Below are 18081 nucleotides of genomic sequence, written 5' to 3'. Positions count from 1 at the left end.
AATATGGTCTGAAGCTCAACATCAAAAAAACGAAGATCATGGCCACTGGGCCCATCACCTCCTGGCAAATAGAAGGGGAAGAAATAGAGGCAGTGAGAGATTTTAATGTCTTGGGTTCAATGATCACTGCAGATTTTGAGAGTAACCACAAAATTAAAAGACACCTGCTTCTTGGAAGAAAAGCAATGACAAACCTAGACAGCATCTTAAAAAGCAGAGACATCACCTTGCCAACAAAGGTCCGCATAGTTAAAGCCATGGTCTTCCCAGTAGTGATGTATGGAAGTGAAAGCTGGACCATAAAGAAGGCTGAGCGCCGAAGAATGGATGCTTTTGAATTATGGTGCTGGAGGATCCTCTTGAGAGTCCCATGGACTGCAAGAAGACCAAACCTCTCCATTCTTAGGGAAATCAGCCCTGAGTGCTCACTGGAAGGACAGATCCTGAAGCTGAGGCTCCAATACTTTGCCACCTCATGAGAAGAGAAGACTCCCTGGAAAAGAGCCTGATGTTGGGAAAGATGGAGGGCACAAGGAGAAGGGGACGGCAGAGGACGAGATGGTGGGACAGTTTTCTTGAAGCTACCATCATGAGTTTGATCAAACTGCGGGAGGCAGTGGAAGACAGGAGGGCCTGGCGTGCTCTGGTCCAGGGGGGCACGAAGAGTCGGACAGAACTAAACGACTAAGCAACAACAAGGAAATCGTACAAAGCAAATACATTGTTTAGTTAGAGAATTTTTAGGTCAGAAGAAGAGAAATGTTCCCTGAGCAAGCATGGATGAGTCTTCCTAGGAATCAGGGTGGGACTGTACCAAACCATGAGATATCTTCTGAAGAAGAACACGGAGGAGGAGAAGGTGGAGAGAAGAGGAAGAAGAAAAAGAAGAGGAGGAGGAGGAAGCAGCCTCTAGCCCTCCTAGAAGGAAGATTGCGATACAAAATGTGGAGGCAACTGAAGGGATTTCTCTGAGGTGAATCAGTCTAGTTGCTCCTGCCTTCGAGTAAATGCAAGAAGTCAGAACTGACTGACAAGGGAATAATTTGTATTTTGTGAAAAATGGATGCTTGGTTCTATGTGGATGCAATGCGCTCTCTGTAGGGCTACCTTTGAAGATGACCCGGAAATTACAACTAATCCAGAACGCGGCAGCTAGACTGGTGAAAGGAAGTGGCTGCCGAGACTACCTAACACCGGTCTTGAAAGACCTACATTGGCTCCCAGGACGTTTCCAAGCAGAATTCAAAGTGTTAGTCCTGACCTTTAAAGCCCTAAACGGCCTCAAAGGCCCAGTAGACCTGATGGAGCATCTCCAGCCTCATCATTCAGCCTGGACACTGTGGTCCAGCGCCGAGGGCCTTCTGGCGGTTCCCTCCCTGCGAGAAGCAAAGATACAGGGAACCAGGCAGAGGGCCTTCTCGGTAGTGGCGCCCGCCCTGTGGAACGCCCTCCCATTCGATGTCAAAGAGAACAACTACCAGACTTTTAGAAGACATCTGAAGGCAGCCCTGTTCAGGGAAACTTTTAATGTTTTATTCTGTTTTTAGTGTTCTGTTTGGGAGCCGCCCAGAGTAGCTGGGGAAATCCAGCCAGATGGGTGGGGTATAAATAATAAATAATAATAATAATAATTATTATTATTACTATTATTATTATTACTATTACTATTACTATTATGGGGGTCCTCAGGAGTTGCTCTCCCCCCACCCCCACTTCAGGGCACATTTCTCCCCTGCTTCTGTCTCCTTTTCTTGCACTTGGACTCTCTGCCGCTCTCAAGACAGACTCCTGGGGTGGGGTCCCTTTTTCTTTGCTCTGAGGGCCAAGAATGCATCTGACCAACCCCCTGAGGGCCAAGTGGACAGGGCCAAATACATCTCCTTTGGCAGGTTATATTATTATTATTATTATTGTTGTTGTTGTTGTTGTTGTTGTTGTTGTTGTTGTTGTTGTTATATTAGATAGCTTAACCCCCCCACACAGCCATTGATGCCAAGGTCCCTGGAGGCTCAGTGAGTAGCAGTGCACATTTCTGGCTGCTTTGCCAGCAACAATCCCTTTGGGACAGAGAGGATGTGGTCCTGGGATGCCCTGCTCTGGGTGCGAGGGGATTGCTGCAGTGGCCTCCGTGGGGAGCTGCCCTGGGAGACACTGGGAAACTGGTCCCCAATGCAGCAGCCAGACTCTGGGCTGGGATCCCTCTCTTTATTCCTGGCCTCTCTTTCCCTCCTGTCCTTCCTTCCTCCCCGTGGTTTTTTTTGGGGGGGGGGCTAGTCCATTTGTTGTGCAGTGATGCTGAGCGACGTCACACAGAGTTAAAGTCCCAGGGACTCCTTTGTATGAAGAAGGGATATTTTTTCTGAAGGGGGGGCGGAAGGCCAGATGAGTTTGGGATCCTCTGATCTGCAGGAAGGAGAGCGTTGCAGACCTGGCCCCTCCCTGGCAGGACCCTCTCCTCCCTGACTTGGGGTCCCCCCCCCCGCAGGACCAGATCAGGCCCCCCCGGCCCCCTCCCCTGCTGCAGCCCTGGGACCCCCACCAGATCCCAGAGAGAGAGAAGACTCACCAGATCCCAGGAGGGGGACAGAGAAGCAGCCCTTGCAGGAGAGACACTGGGGAGGGAGGGGCCTTGGCTCTGGAGGACCTGGCCCCCCTTGCTTCCTGTCCTCTCTAGGAAGGCAGCTCAGTTCCCTTTAACCCTTGCAAGGCCAGTCCCCCCAGCTCACCCCTCTCTCGCCTTTCTGAACCTCACCTCTTTATTATTTTGAATGGCTCTAAGGGGGCAGCTTCCCCCTGGCTCCGCCTATGGCAAGGGATCCTTTTTGGGGGGGGGCTTTGGCTCTTGGCTGGGCTCTGAGCATCTCCCTCGGTCCCTTTGGGGGGCCTTTGGCTCTTGGCTGGGCTCTGAGCATCTCCCTCGGTCCCTTTTGGGGGGCCTTTGGCTCTTGGCTGGGCTCTGAGCATCTCCCTCGGTCCCTTTGGGGGGGCCTTTGGCTCTTGGCTGGGCTCTGAGCATCTCTCTCGGTCCCTTTGGGGGGGGGCTTTGGCTCTTGGCTGGGCTCTGAGCATCTCCCTCGGTCCCTTTGGGGGGGGCCTTTCGCTCTTGGCTGGGCTCTTAGCATCTCCCTCAGTCCCTTGGGGGGGGCCTTTGGCTCTTGGCTGGGCTCTGAGCATCTCCCTCGGTCCCTTTTTGGGGGGGCCTTTGGCTCTTGGCTGGGCTCTGAGCATCTCCCTCGGTCCCTTTTGGGGGGGCCTTTGGCTCTTGGCTGGGCTCTGAGCATCTCCCTCGGTCCCTTTTGGGGGGGCCTTTGGCTCTTGGCTGGGCTCTGAGCATCTCCCTCGGTCCCTCTGGGGGGGCCTTTGGCTCTTGGCTGGGCTCTGAGCATCTCCCTCGGTCCCTTTTTGGGGGGACCTTGGCTCTTGGCTGGGCTCTGAGCATCTCCCTCGGTCCCTTTTGGGGGGCCTTTGGCTCTTGGCTGGGCTCTGAGCATCTCCCTCGGTCCCTTTGGGGGGGGCCTTTGGCTCTTGGCTGGGCTCTGAGCATCTCCCTCGGTCCCTTTGGGGGGGGCCTTTGGCTCTTGGCTGGGCTCTGAGCATCTCCCTCGGTCCCTTGGCCAGGAAGCGGAGGAGCAGTGCAGCCCAGGCTGGAGCGCAGCAGGTGAGACGCCGGGGAGGGAGAGCCCTGCTGCCGCTGGAGGAGAGAAGCCGGCCTGGGAGAGTTGTTCTGGGGGGGGGAGGAGAGGGGGAAGCAGGGGAAGCCGCTCTCTTCCCGGCCCGGCTGGCCCTTCCGGGTGTCCGAGGGGGGGACTGGCTCTTTCGGTCCTGCTTGGGGGGTTCCTGGTCTCCCTCTCCTGAGGGCAACAATCTGGCCCGGAGACACACAAGTCCTTCCTTCGGTTACACTCACTGTGTGGTTGCCTCATTTCATTTGTATTGCGTTTCTTTCATTTGTAGAGTACAGTCTCATATTTTACACCATTCTTTCACCTTCGAGGTTGTACATGATTTCATCAGTCTTTGGGCACACACTTTATTAACAGGAGGTCGCAGGGCTGTGACAGGACCCCCCCCCCCGGATCCTTTTACCTCAGCAGGCAGGAGTGGGAGGGATAGAAGGGGATCCCTGGGTCATCTAGTCCCACCCCAGCAATGCAGGAATCCTATTCTCATCGTGAATCACCAATACTTTCTTTTGCATGGTGCTATACAAACATACACAAGTACAGTGGTACCTCGGGTTAAGTACTTAATTCATTCTGGAGTCCGTTCTTAACCTGAAACTGTTCATAACCTGAAGCAAAGTTCTTAACCCGAGGTACTATTTCTGGGTTAGTGGAGGCTGTAACCTGAAGCGTATGTAACCCGAGGTACCACTGTATATCATTTCCCCTTGCAGAAATGCTTAATTGTTAATTCAAGCTACTACAGGAATAAAAAAAAAATTTCCCTTCCAGTAGCACCTTAAAGACCAACTAAGTTAGTTCTTGGTATGAGCTTTCGTGTGCATGCACACTTCTTCAGATACCTGAAGAAGTGGTATCTGAAGAAGTGTGCATGCACACGAAAGCTCATACCAAGAACTAACTTAGTTGGTCTTTAAGGTGCTACTGGAAGGAAAAAATTTTTTTTGTTTTGACTATGGCAGACCAACACGGCTACCTATCTGTAACTACTACAGGAATGGCGTTCTTGAGCCTTTTTAGTACTGCAATACCATTTTTTAAAAAATGTTGATCTTTAAGTCATGGCAATGTGTGAGCAAATACTCCACATCTGCCAAGCTTTCAGGAGCAGGACTAAGGGGTGAAATGAAGCCCCCCAGACCCCCAAAGGTTGAGGGAAAGGGTCTATCTCCCTTCTTCCTTATAGTTATTTCCACCTAAGAAATGGGAAGAAAGCAGCTGCTCCTGTTAAACGCAGGGTTTGTTGGGGTTGAGATTAATGAGCTGACTGTGGTGTGATTTGTCAGCAATAAATATGATTTGTCCTTATCTGTAAGTGAAGTCACATTTGAAACAATACAGAAGCAGTAAAAGGGAATTTCCTAGGAAGTCTTTTATTCAGTCTCACCTGCAATCATGTGTGCTGAATACAAAGAAACCCATAGATAATGTGAAATCACTGGGAGTTACAGTCTGCAAATAACATAAAACACATGCAAGATCTGTAGAATAGTACACATGATTTCCCCACCTCCTTTTTTTTTAAATTGCTTTTATTTTTGTAGGAATGATCGCTGGGTGTGGGGCACACTCCCCTCCACAGATAAAGGCACAGCTGTCTGAACATCTTGCCCTCTGTCTAACCTTTTGCGGTCTCAGTGGTCTGCAGTGTCCTGTCTGTAACCTTTGTCTCTGAGACCTTTGTCTCCTTCGTCATACATTGTGCAAGGGGAAAAGGACGCAGTGGAAACAGGTGCCAAAATAGCTTTGTACCACCCCACAATCTCGGGACTGGAAGATGTATAAAGGTCACAGCCCAAAATGTATCTGCCTGGGTTTGCATATTGTGTCAATAAAAGGGGCCTCCACAGAGCTGGCCGGCAGCTTGCTTGCAGCTCACATGTGCACAGCTCACCTGCATTATCAGCTCCTGCCTCATGTCCTTCACTTCAATTTTCATGATGTAAAAGATAATTTTAAAGAAAGCAAAGGTTACAACAGTAAACAACAAATAACTTGTCTGATGGAATTGCAGACTTTCATCCTGCCATGTGTTAAAGTTTCATTTGATTATTTTAAAAAATATCAGGCCACCTTTACCCATGAGTGCTGGGTGGATTCCTGCAACAGTCTTCACAATTTATGTATTCAATAACCATTGGCCATGTGTTATAAAAGGAATATGGATTGTGTTCCACCTTCTTGATACTTAAAATTGTGGTGCCCAGAATTGAACACAGTATTCTACGTTGGGCCAGACCAAGGCAGAATAAAGTGGTACTATTCATGTCCTATTACTGGACATGAATATAGTGGTACTATTCATCCGAAATTAAAAGACGCCTGCTTCTTGGGAGAAAGGCGATGGCAAACCTAGACAGCATCTTAAAAAGCAGAGACATCACCTTGCCAACAAAGGTCCGTATAGTTAAAGCTATGGTTTTCCCAGTAGTGATGTATGGAAGTGAGAGCTGGACCATAAAGAAGGCTGATCGCCGAGGAATTGATGCTTTTGAATTCTGGTGCTGGAGGAGACTCTTGAGAGTCCCATGGACTGCAAGAAGATCAAACCTATCCATTCTTAGGGAAATCAGCCCTGAGTGCTCACTGGAAGGACAGATCCTGAAGCTGAGGCTCCAATACTTTGCCACCTCATGAGAAGAGAAGACTCCCTGGAAAAGAGCCTGATGCTGGGAAAGATGGAGGGCACAAGGAGAAGGGGATGACAGAGGACGAGATGGTGGGACAGTTTTCTCGAAGCTACCAGCATGAGTTTGACCAAACTGCGGGAGGCAGTGGAAGACAGGAGTGCCTGGCGTGCTCTGGTCCAGGGGGTCACGAAGAGGCGGACACGACTAAATGACTAAACAACAAAATTTATGTCCTTGATCTGATTCTGCCTTCTGCAACATGGGATAATGACAATAAAGATTATTGTGTTGACCTCTGCTCCCTGTTTTGTGTCATCTGCAAATGTAATGAGTATCCCTCTCAGGTCCTTCATCCAAGTCATTTATAAAGACGTTGAACAACAACGGGCCCAGGACAGAACCCTGCAACACCCCTCTTGTCATTTTTATCCAGGATGACGAGGAACCATGAAGGAGTCCTCTTTGGGTTCGGTTAGTCAAATCCACCTAACAGTTACTTCGTTCAGCCCACATTTTACCAGCTTCCTGCCAAAACTTCACGGGGGACTTTGTCAAAAGCCTTCTCCCCTGATCAACAAAGTTTGTAACTCCATCCAAAAAAAAGGGGAGGAGAGATTTCTCGGGCTTGACTTGTTTTTGAGAAAGCCATGCTTTCATCCAGTATGTTTCTGTTGTAAAATCTTCAGATGAAAGGCACATAAATATTAAAAATGATAATAAATAAGGATATTGACAAGCTGGAACATGTGCAAAGGAAGGCGATTAATGTATTTATTTAATTTGTATACCACCCAACTCTGTGGTGCCAACTGGAATAAAATATGGGTGGGGGGCCAGGTAAGGCCCTCCTTGCACAATCAATCACATGACGCATGCACACCATTGGAATGGCAATGCCTATCAACTGGGGTGGCGGCCCCCTAAAATATATCATTGGGGGGCAAAAACCCCTCAGCCTCTAGGTGTTGATTCCTGTTCCCACATGTCTCAGGACGATTACAACATAAAAACACAACATAAAAACACAAAATACACATCAGTAACTCAACTCCCCACCACATTTTAAAAGGACCTTAGATTTCAATCAGCCAAAGAGGCCTGGTTAAAAAGGTGTGTATTTCTCTCCTGTATGAATTCTCTGATGGGAAGTGAGATGGGAGCTTCTACTGAAGCTCTTTCCACATTCCCCACACTGATAGGATTTCTCTCCTGTATGAATTCTCTGATGCTTAGTGAGACCAGAGCTCTCCCTGAAGCTCTTTCCGCATTCCCCACACTGATAGGATTTCTCCCCTGTATGAATTCTGGGGGTTTCTCCATCAAATACAGTTGGACCTCTGGTTGCGAACGGGATCCGTTCTGGAGCCCCATTCGCAACCTGAAAGGAACACAACCCGTGTCTGCACATGCAAGGGTCACAAGTCGCCACATCTGTGCATGCGCATGACATAATTTTGCACGTCTGCGCGTGGCGAGCGGTGAAACCCGGAAGTAACCCTTTCTGGTACTTCCGGGTTGCTGCAGGATGCAACCTGAAAAGACGTAACCTGAAGCAAATGTAACAAAAGGTATGACTGTATATTATTGGGGGGGGGCAAAGACCCATCAGCCTCTAAGAGTTGACTTCTGTTCCCACATGTCGCAGGACGGTTACAACATAAAAAGACAACATAAAAACACAAAATGCACATCTGTAACCCCCCTCACTATCACATTTTAATAGGACATTAGATGTCAATCAGCAAAAGGCCTGGTTAACAAGGTGCGGATTTGCCTGGCTCCTAAAGCTATATAATGGTTTTTCCAACCTTTGCATGAATTCTCTGATGGGAAATGAGATTGAAGCTCTTCCTGAAGCTTTTTCCACATTCAATACACTGATAGGGTTTCTCCCGTGTATGAATTCTTTGATGGGAAGTGAGACTGGAGCTCATACTGAAGCTCTTTCCACATTCCGCACACTGATAGGGTTTCTCCCCTGTATGAATTCTCTGATGGAAAGTGAGATGGGAACGCGAACTGAAGCTTTTTCCACATTCCCCACACTGATAGGGTTTCTCCCCTGTATGAATTCTTTGATGGGAAGTGAGAGAGGAGCTCTCCCTGAAGCTCTTTCCACATTCCACGCACTGATAGGGTTTCTCCCCTGTATGAATTCTTTGATGGGAAGTGAGATGGGAGCTCCGACTGAAGCTCTTTCCACATTCAATGCACTGATAGGATTTCTTCCCTGTATGAATTCTCTGATGGGAAGTGAGATTGGAGTTCTTATTGAAGCTCTTTCCACATTCTACACACTGATAGGGTTTCCCCCCGTATGAATTTTCTGATGGGAAGTGAGACTGGAGCCCTGACTGAAGCTCTTTCCACATTCCACACACTGATAGCGTTTCTCCCCTGCATGAATTTTCTGATGGGAAGTGAGATTGGAGCTCTGACTGAAGCTCTTTCCACATTCAATGCACTGATAGGGTTTCTCCCCTGTATGAATTCTCTGATGGGAAGTGAGATTGGAGTTCTTGTTGAAGCTCTTTCCACATTCCACACACTGATAGGGTTTCTCCCCTCTATGAATTCTCTGATGGCAAGTGAGACTGGAGCTCTCCCTGAAGCTCTTTCCACATTCCACACACTGATAGGGTTTCTCCCCTGCATGAATTTTCTGATGGGAAGTGAGACTGGAGCTCTGACTGAAGCTCTTTCCACATTCCACGCACTGATAGGGTTTCTCCCCTCTATGAATTCTCTGATGGCAAGTGAGACTGGAGCTCATACTGAAGCTCTTTCCACATTCCCTGCACTGATAGGGTTTCTCCCCTGTATGAATTCTCTGATGGGAAGTGAGATTGGAGTTCTTATTGAAGCTCTTTCCACATTCCACACACTGATAGGGTTTCTCCCCTGTATGAATTCTTTGATGGGAAGTGAGACTGGAGCTCTGACTGAAGCTCTTTCCACATTCAATGCACTTATAGGGTTTCTCCCCTCTATGAATTCTCTGATGGGAAGTGAGATTGGAGTTCTTATTGAAGCTCTTTCCACATTCCACACACTGATAGGGTTTCTCCCCTCTATGAATTCTCTGATGGGAAGTGAGATTGGAGTTCTTATTGAAGCTCTTTCCACATTCCACACACTGATAGGGTTTCTCCCCTCTATGAATTCTCTGATGGCAACTGAGACTGGAGCTCTCCCTGAAGCTCTTTCCACATTCCACACACTGATAGGGTTTCTCCACTGTATGAATTCTCTGATGCTTAGTGAGACTGGAGCTCTCCCTGAAGCTCTTTCCACATTCCACGCACTGATAGGGTTTCTCCCCTGCATGAATTCTCTGATGGCAAGTGAGACTGGAGCTCTCCCTGAAGCTCTTTCCACATTCCACACACTGATAGGGTTTCTCCACTGTATGAATTCTCTGATGCTTAGTGAGACTGGAGCTCTCCCTGAAGCTCTTTCCACATTCCACGCACTGATAGGGTTTCTCCCCTGCATGAATTCTCTGATGGCAAGTGAGACTGGAGCTCTCCCTGAAGCTCTTTCCACATTCCACGCACTGATAGGGTTTCTCCCCTGTATGAATTCGGTGATGATTAGTGAGATCAGAGCTGTGACTAAAGCTCTTTCCACATTCCACGCACTGATAGGGTTTCTTTCCAATGAGAATTCTTTGTTGGGAAGTGGAATGGGACCTCTGACTGCAGCTCTCTCCACATTCCAAATTTTTGTGTGGCTTCTCCTCTCCGAGGGTTTTGTCATGGTCACCCTTGTTCTTGATTTCCAATTCATCAAAATCTGCAATGGGGACAATAAAGGGATTAGAGCCTCAGGCACAAATCAAGAAGAACTGAAGGGAGTTGGGTTCATTGCCTTTGTTGGTTGTCATTAACCAACATTTTTAGTAATATATTCTGATGGATTTTTGAATGTTGATTTGTTTGATATACAGTAGTGGCCAAAATTGTGGAAGCCTTTTAGGAAAAAAGCGTATTTCAGATGTTCTATGGTTCATAACACCACTTCGTTTGGAGTAATACCACAAATTATGTATCAATGTAAGGATAATTTAATCAAGAATGTACCTATCTGTATTCTATCAAAAGTTACAGCCAAATAACTAGAAAAAGGAAGCACAACTTGCTTAGGTTGACTTTTGTCAGTGTGTTATGTGATGTCTATCACGTTCGTTGCTTATTTGGTGTTTTTTTCATTTAGTGAGTTTGTAAAACATAATAAAATTAAAGAAATGGCACAAAGAGTTGACCAGACACCCAGAAGCGATGTAAAATAGTACTATTAAGTGAAAAAGGCTACAGTAATGAAGAAATTAGAAGAAAGATTGAGGATTCTTCTTCTTTTTCCAACTTTATCCAATTTTGTTAAAAAAAGCATATAGCGTTTTATTAGAGTGGGAAACCAAAGATGAAGAGGTTAAATCAGTCATGTTTAAATGTGCTCAGGATGTGAGACAAAAGACATTTGAGTCAGCCAATAAGTGTGGGAAACTCTTGGCTTGGCAAATGAAAAAAAGACAAAAACAAAACACAATTACAAACTTAGAAGTGAAAGGAAGGAATATACAGAACCCAGTTGAAATTAGAAATTGCTTCCAGAGGTACTTTAAACAACTATATACACAAGGGCCACAGAGAGAAATTGATTTAGACCAATTTTTGGTGGAAAATGGATTACAAAAAATCTCTCAAGAAAATAAATTAATGTTGAGTGATAAAATAACTGAACAGGAGATAGAAGGTGCCATCCAGAACATGCAATTGGGTAAATCTCCAGGACCGGATGGACTGACTTCTAGATATTACAGATCTTTAAAGGAATGGTTAGTGCAACCTCTGAAAGAAGTCTGTAATGAAATAATGCAGGGGAAAATGGCACCAGAGTCGTGGAAAGAAGCATATATTACACTTGTACCGAAAAGAGAGACTGAAAAGACTCAGCTCAAGAACTACCGTCCCATATCACTGCTTAATGTGGATTATAAAATATTTGCAGACATTCTAGCAAAAAGACTAAAAAAGGTGTTAGTGGAAGTGATACATAAAGACCAAGCAGGTTTTCTCCCAGGAAGACATCTTTCTGATAATGTGAGAAATATAATTAACATTATAGAGAATTTGCAAGAGAATATAAACACTAAGGCAGTTTTGATATTTGTGGATGCGGAGAAAGCCTTTGACAATATTTCTTGGACTTTTATGAAAAAGAACTTACAGGGTATGGGGGTAGGCCAGGGTTTTGAAAATGGTATAAGTGCAATATATTCAGAACAAAAGGCAAAATTAATTGTGAACAATGTGGTGACGGAAGAATTTAAAATAGAAAAAGGGACACGACAAGGTTGCCCAATTTCCCCATTGCTTTTTATATCGGTTCTAGAGGTTTTGCTGAATATGATCAGAAGGGACCAGTTGGTTAAAGGTATACAGGTTGGAGTTAGACAGTACAAACTGAGAGCATTCGCAGATGACTTAGTATTGACCCTACAGGAGCCAGAATCTAGTGCTAAAAGGGTTTTAGAGCTGATACAAGAATTTGGTCAGGTCGCTGGGTTTAAACTGAACAAGTAAAAAACCAAGGTTCTAGAGAAAAATTTAACACAAACTGAGAGAGAGAGGTTTCAGAATATGACAGGTTTAACAGTGGTTAAGAAAGTTAAATACCTGGGGATCAATATGACAGCAAAAAATGGGAATTTATTTAAAGATAACTGAAAAATGCTGGGGCGAAGTGAAAAAAGATCTAGAAATATGGTCAAATTTGAAACTTTCTTTGCTGGGCCGTATCGCAGCTATAAAAATGAATGTATTGCCGAGAATGCTGTTTTTGTTTCAGGCATTGCAAATTGTGGACAAGATGGATTGTTTCAAGAAGTGGCAGAGAGATATTTCAAGATTTGTCTGGCAGGGCAAGAAGCCTAGAATAAAATTTTAAATATTAACGGATGCAAAGGAAAGAGGCGGATTTGCCCTGCCAGACCTTAAACTTTATTATGAATCAGCAGCTTTCTGCTGGTTGAAAGAATGGCTACTTCTTGAAAACACAGACATTTTGTATTTGGAAGGTTTCAATAATGTATTTGGATGGCATGCATATCTGTGGTATGATAAGGTCAAAGCGCATAAAGCATTTAAAAACCATATTGTTAGGAAAGCATTGTTTAATGTTTGGATAAGGTACAAAGATCTATTGGAAAATAAAACCCCAAGGTGGTTGTCACCGATGGAAGCGAAAGCTCAGAAAAAGCTCAATATGGAGGCTAAATGGCCGAAATATTGGGAAATTTTGGAACAAGATGGAGATAGATTAAAATTGCAGAGTTTTGAGAAACTAAAGAATAAAGTGCGAGACTGGCTCCATTATTATCAGATAATGGAGGCATATAATCTGGACAAGAAAATTGGCTTCCAGGTGGAAAAATCAAAATTAGAAACAGAATTGCTAGATCCCAAAACTAAGATACTTTCAAGAATGTATAACTTGCTGTTAAAATGGAATACGCAGGATGAAACGGTTAAATCTGCAATGATCAAATGGGCACAAGATGTTGGACATGACATAATGTTTGCTGACTGGGAACAGTTGTGGACCACAGGTATGAAATTCATGGCATGTAGTGTCTTAAGAGAGAATATTATGAAAATGATTTATAGGTGGTACATGACTCCGGTCAAGCTTGCGAAAATTTATCATTTGCCCGATAATAAATGTTGGAAATGTAAGGAGAATGAAGGCACATTCTTTCACCTTTGGTGGACGTGCCCAAGGATTAAGGCTTTCTGGGAGATGATATATAATGAACTGAAAAAAGTATTTAAATATACCTTCTTGAAGAAACCAGAGGCCTTTCTTCTGGGCATAGTTGACCAATCGGTGTTAAAGAAGGACAGAACTTTCTTTATGTATGCCACAACAGCAGCAAGAATACTTATTGCAAAATATTGGAAGACACAAGATCTACCCACTTTGGAAGAATGGCAGATGAAGGTGATGGACTATATGGAATTGGCGGAAATGACCGGCAGGATCCGAGATCAGGGGGAAGAGTCAGTGGAAGAAGATTGGAAGAAATTTAAAGATTACCTACAGAGATATTGTAAAATTAATGAATTTTAGAATAATGTTGGATTAAAATTAAGAGGTTTCTAGCTGTAATGGGTTAAAAGAATATGAAAAAAAATTGGGTTTATAAAAGTAAAATTTTAAGAGCACAACAATTTAAGAATAAAGATTTGGGTAGAATAAAGAGGGAAACAAATTGCTGAGTTAATAAATTGAATTTGAATACAAAAAAGAGAGGTATGAGGAGGTCCAAGAAACAAGTAAATGAAAAATAATGTGATGGAAAGATTTTTTTTCTTTTTTTCTTTTTCTGTTTGTTTTTATTTTTTGTAATGTAAAAATCTTAATAAAAATCTTATAAAAATTTTTTTTGTTAAAAAAAGCATATAGCGTTTTATTAGAGTGGGAAACCAAAGATGAAGAGGTTAAATCAGTCATGTTTAAATGTGCTCAGGATGTGAGACACAACATTCAATTTGAAAGTTGGGGGAAATTGTGGAAAATTGATATAAAATTTACAGATTGTATATTATTAAGAGAGAATTACATGAAAATGATGTATAGATGGTATATCACACCAGTGAAAATGGCAAAGATGTTTAAGAAAGAAAATAAGAGATGCTGGAGATGTAAAGAAAAGGAAGGAACATTTTATCATATGTGGTGGGAATGCAAATGCATTAAAAAATATTGGGAAATGATATATAATGAACTGAAAAAAATGTTTAAAATGAGCTTTGGTAAACAGCCTGAAGCCTTTCTGTTAGGTATCTCAAATCAAGAGCTGCCAAAAGAAAAATGGACATTATTTATGTATGCTACAACAGCAGCAAGAATCTTGACTGCACAAAATTGGAAGATGGAAGAAATACCATCAAAAGAACAATGGTAGAAAAACTGATGAATTATGCAGAATTGGCTAAGCTAACAGATAAACTACGAGAGAAGGACAAAAAGGATTTTAAAAGAGTTTGGGAACCATTTACAGGTTATTTGCAGAAACAACAATTGGCAGGGTCTGAATAAACGTTCACAACTTTATTTTAGTAACAGAAATTTTAGCGAAATGATAAGGGAATTTACTTTTATATAAAGCAGGACACAATAAATAAAACTAAATAACTCAGTAGAGGGGGAGTTGAGGGAAGTCCTGAGGATGGAAGGGAGAACATTTGTATATAACATGATGATTGTAATGGTTCTAGGGGTTGCTCGTGCGTAAACCGGTGCCACACCTGGCTGGGTTGCCTGAGTGAACCTCTTCTGTCTGGACAGCCACTCGCCCGTGGCTGTCTCAATCGCTGGCAGAATCCGTCAGTGGGCGTTTCTTGAACTTCTTCCAGCAAAGCTCTTTGACGCCTAGTCTCCTCCTACTCTCCCTGCGCGGAAGCCTTCTGCGCAAGGAGGGTGTGGGCAGCGGAGGACCCGTGCTCTCCCCGCTGGTCTCCAGCGAGGAGTCATGGGACCGCCTCGCCGATTCCCCCATCTGCCCCCCTTCTCCACTGGTGCTACACTGATTCCCATCGCCAATGTGAGGCGTCTCTCTGGTCAACCCAAGACTGACAGCAGCAAAAACAAAAACAGAAAACCTGACAGAAGCTACTTATCTTTCCGAACAACTCTGAAGGTGACATTTAAGATGGCCTGGCCAGTTCAGACCAGCCGAATCGTGGTATAAAAAGGCAGAACTGGAGGAAGATGGTTCACAGAAAAAACTGTAATTCGCTCTTCAAGGTTTCTTGTGGGGGTGTTGGTTCCCAGGTGTTGGAGGGGGCGCTGTTGAGCTCTGTGGAAATCACATAGAGGTATTTTTTGAATTTCCAGGCAGATAGGAGGATCCCACAGGGAGCCTTACCAAGAGAGGCCACGATCCCACGATTCTCCTCCATGACGTCCTTATGCAGAGCTCTCTGGTCAGGATCCAGCAACGCCCACTCCTCATCCGTGAAACAAACAGCAACATCTTCAAAGCACACTGGACCCTAAAAGAAAAAGGAAAATGTCCTCCTCTGAGACAGGATCAATATGATCTGCTACACAATGCTCTGTTCTTTCCTTTCTGTTAATACAGCCGCTGGGAGAGATCATCAGGGGGTTTGGGCTGGGTGTTGATCAATATGCAGATAATACCCAGCTCTACCTCTCTTTCAAATCAGAACCAGTGAAGGTCCTGTGTGAGTGCCTGGAGGCGGTTGGTTGGTGGATGGATGGTGGCTAACAGATTGAGGTCTAATCCTGACAAGACAGAAGTACTGTTTTGGGGGGACAGGAAGCAGGCGGGTGTGGGGGACTCCCTGGTCCTGAATGGGGCAACTGTGCCCCTGAAGGACCAGGTGCGCAGCCTGGGAGTCATTTTGGACTCACAGCTGTCCATGGAGGCGCAGGTCAATACTGTGTCCAGGGCTGCTGTCTACCAGCTCCATCTGGTATGCAGGATGAGACCCTATCTGCCGTGATTGTCTTGCCAGAGTGATGCATGCTCTGGTTATCTCCTGCTTGGACTACTGCCATGTGCTCTACCTGGGACTACCTTTGAAGGTCACCCGGAAACTACAACTAATCCAGAATGCAGCAGCTAGACTAGTGACTGGAACAGTCATTTTTTGTAAATAGGTGGTACTCCAGTTGGTGTTTTTCTAATCATTCTGCCTACGCAGGCATCCCAGTTTCCCAGATGAAAGAATCCATCCTTGTACTCCTGCTCCCCTTCTACCAGCTTAGGGGGGGTGGAGGTTCCTTCCTCTCCCCCTGGTACCTGTGTGCTGGAATAAAGGGGGACAGCAAAGAACCGGAGCCTAAAGGACACCAGATTAATCTCCTGTACCCCCTTAAACGGCCCCAGCCTCCTAGGCTCTAGCTTCATTCAGAAATGCGAAGTAAACTGACTTCCACAATCTGTGATTAGCCTTGATGGCATACCGTGCAACTTAAGTTACAGATAGGTAGCCGTGTTGGTCTGCCATAGTCAAAACAAAAAAAAATATTTTTTTCCCCTTCCAGTAGCACCTTAAAGACCAACTAAGTTAGTTCTTGGTATGAGTTTTCGTGTGCATGCACACTTCTTCAGATACACTGAAACAGAAGTTGCCAGATCCTTCTATATAGTGAGAAGGTGGGGAGGGGTATTACTCAGAAGGGTGGTGGGAATGGGTGACTGGCAGATAGCTGTGATGAGCCTGTTGACGACTCTTAACGACTGCAATAGGTCTTACAGGAAAAAGCAAGGGGTGAGAAGGTGAAAAATGGCTTTGTCATGTATAATGAGATAAGAATCCAATGTCTTTGTTCAGACCAGGTCTCTCCATGGTTTTAAGTTTGGTAATGAGTTGCAATTCAGCAGCTTCTCTTTCCAGTCTATTTCTGAAATTCCTTTGTAGTAAAACAGCTACTTTGCGATCTTGTATAGAATGTCCTGGGAGATTGAAGTGTTCTCCTATTGGTTTCTCTGTCTTGTGATTCTTGATGTCCGATTTATGTCCGTTTATTCTTTGGCGTAAGGTTTGGCCTGTTTGTCCAATATAGAGAGCTGAGGAACACTGTTGGCATTTGATGGCATATACAATGTTAGACGATGAGCAATTAAATAGTTCCGAGATGGTATGTGTGATGTTGTTGGGGCCAGTAATGGTGTTGTCCGGGTGTATGTGGCAGCAAAGTTGGCATCTGGGTTTATTGCAGGCTCTGGTGCCAGTGTCCGTGTTACGTCTGGTTGTAGTATTATTGTGGGTTAGGAGTTGTTTAAGATTGTGTGGCTGTCTGTAGGCAATGAAAGGTCTTCCTCCCAGAGCTTGAGAAAGAGAACTGTCATTGTCCAGGAGAGGTTGTAGATCTCTGATGATGCGTTGTACAACTTAAACACATGATCCAACTTAAACACATGATCCACGAACAACCCTGCTGTCTCCTTTGTGGAAGGTATCTTAGAGCAAGGTACAAAATGCGCCATCTTTGTCAGCACATCTACCACCACCCAAATAACCGGGGTTTTTTTCCTGTGACACTGGAAAGTTGGTGAAAAAATCCATGGATACCACTTCCCACGGTTTACTTGGGGTGTGTAACGGTTGTAACAGCCCAGCTGGGGCTGTCCTTTGCCCTTTGGCTGTCTGACAGACTTTGCACCCCCTCGCGTATTCTGCGGTATCCTCCTTAATTTTGGGCCACCAGAATTCCCTAAAGGTAAAGGGACCCCTGAGCATTAGGTCCAGTTATGGCCGACTCTGGGGTTGCAACGCTCATCTCGCTTTATTGGCCGAAGGAGCCGGCGTACAGCTTCCGGGTCATGTGGCCAGCATGACTAATCCGCTTCTGGCGAACCAAAGCAGCGCATGGAAACGCCGTTTACCTTCCCGCCACAGCGGTATCTATTTATCTACTTGCACTTTCACGTGCTTTCGAACTGCTAGGTTAGCAGGAGCAGGGACCGAGCAACGGGAGCTCACCCCGTCATGGGTATTCGAACCGCCAACCTTCTGATCAGCAAGTCCTAGGTTGTGGTAAATTTCAGCTAAGTCTGCTGCAACTGGATTTCTTATGCACAGGGCCAATCCTGAACATTTTGGATTTGGGAACATTATGCCTTCACAGTAGCAGTAAAGCTCTGCTGAATGAAATACAATTGCCTCTGGTCTATTTCGGGGGAATCCTGCAATGTGTTTAGGTTTTTACTCTGCTAACTATACATTGTAGTT

The 18081-nt window shown here is 45.0% G+C and overlaps 2 protein-coding genes and 1 pseudogene across 3 annotated transcripts in view; 1 reads left to right on the top strand and 2 right to left on the bottom strand.

The window, feature by feature from the left end:
* Nucleotides 1-18081, top strand: part of LOC128412026 (zinc finger protein 420-like) — a 342858-nt gene that overhangs the window by 83075 nt on the left and 241702 nt on the right. The window lies entirely within an intron of this gene.
* Nucleotides 1-18081, bottom strand: part of LOC128412189 (zinc finger protein 420-like) — a 215270-nt pseudogene that overhangs the window by 15776 nt on the left and 181413 nt on the right.
* The window catches only part of LOC128412063 (zinc finger protein 436-like), a 130442-nt gene that overhangs the window by 103710 nt on the left and 8651 nt on the right, over nt 1-18081 (bottom strand). The gene's annotated exons all lie outside the window — the stretch shown is intronic.

Source organism: Podarcis raffonei, chromosome 4 (assembly GCF_027172205.1).
Source record: "Podarcis raffonei isolate rPodRaf1 chromosome 4, rPodRaf1.pri, whole genome shotgun sequence".
NCBI lineage: Eukaryota > Metazoa > Chordata > Lepidosauria > Squamata > Lacertidae > Podarcis > Podarcis raffonei.
This window is presented reverse-complemented; position numbering and strand designations above follow the sequence as displayed.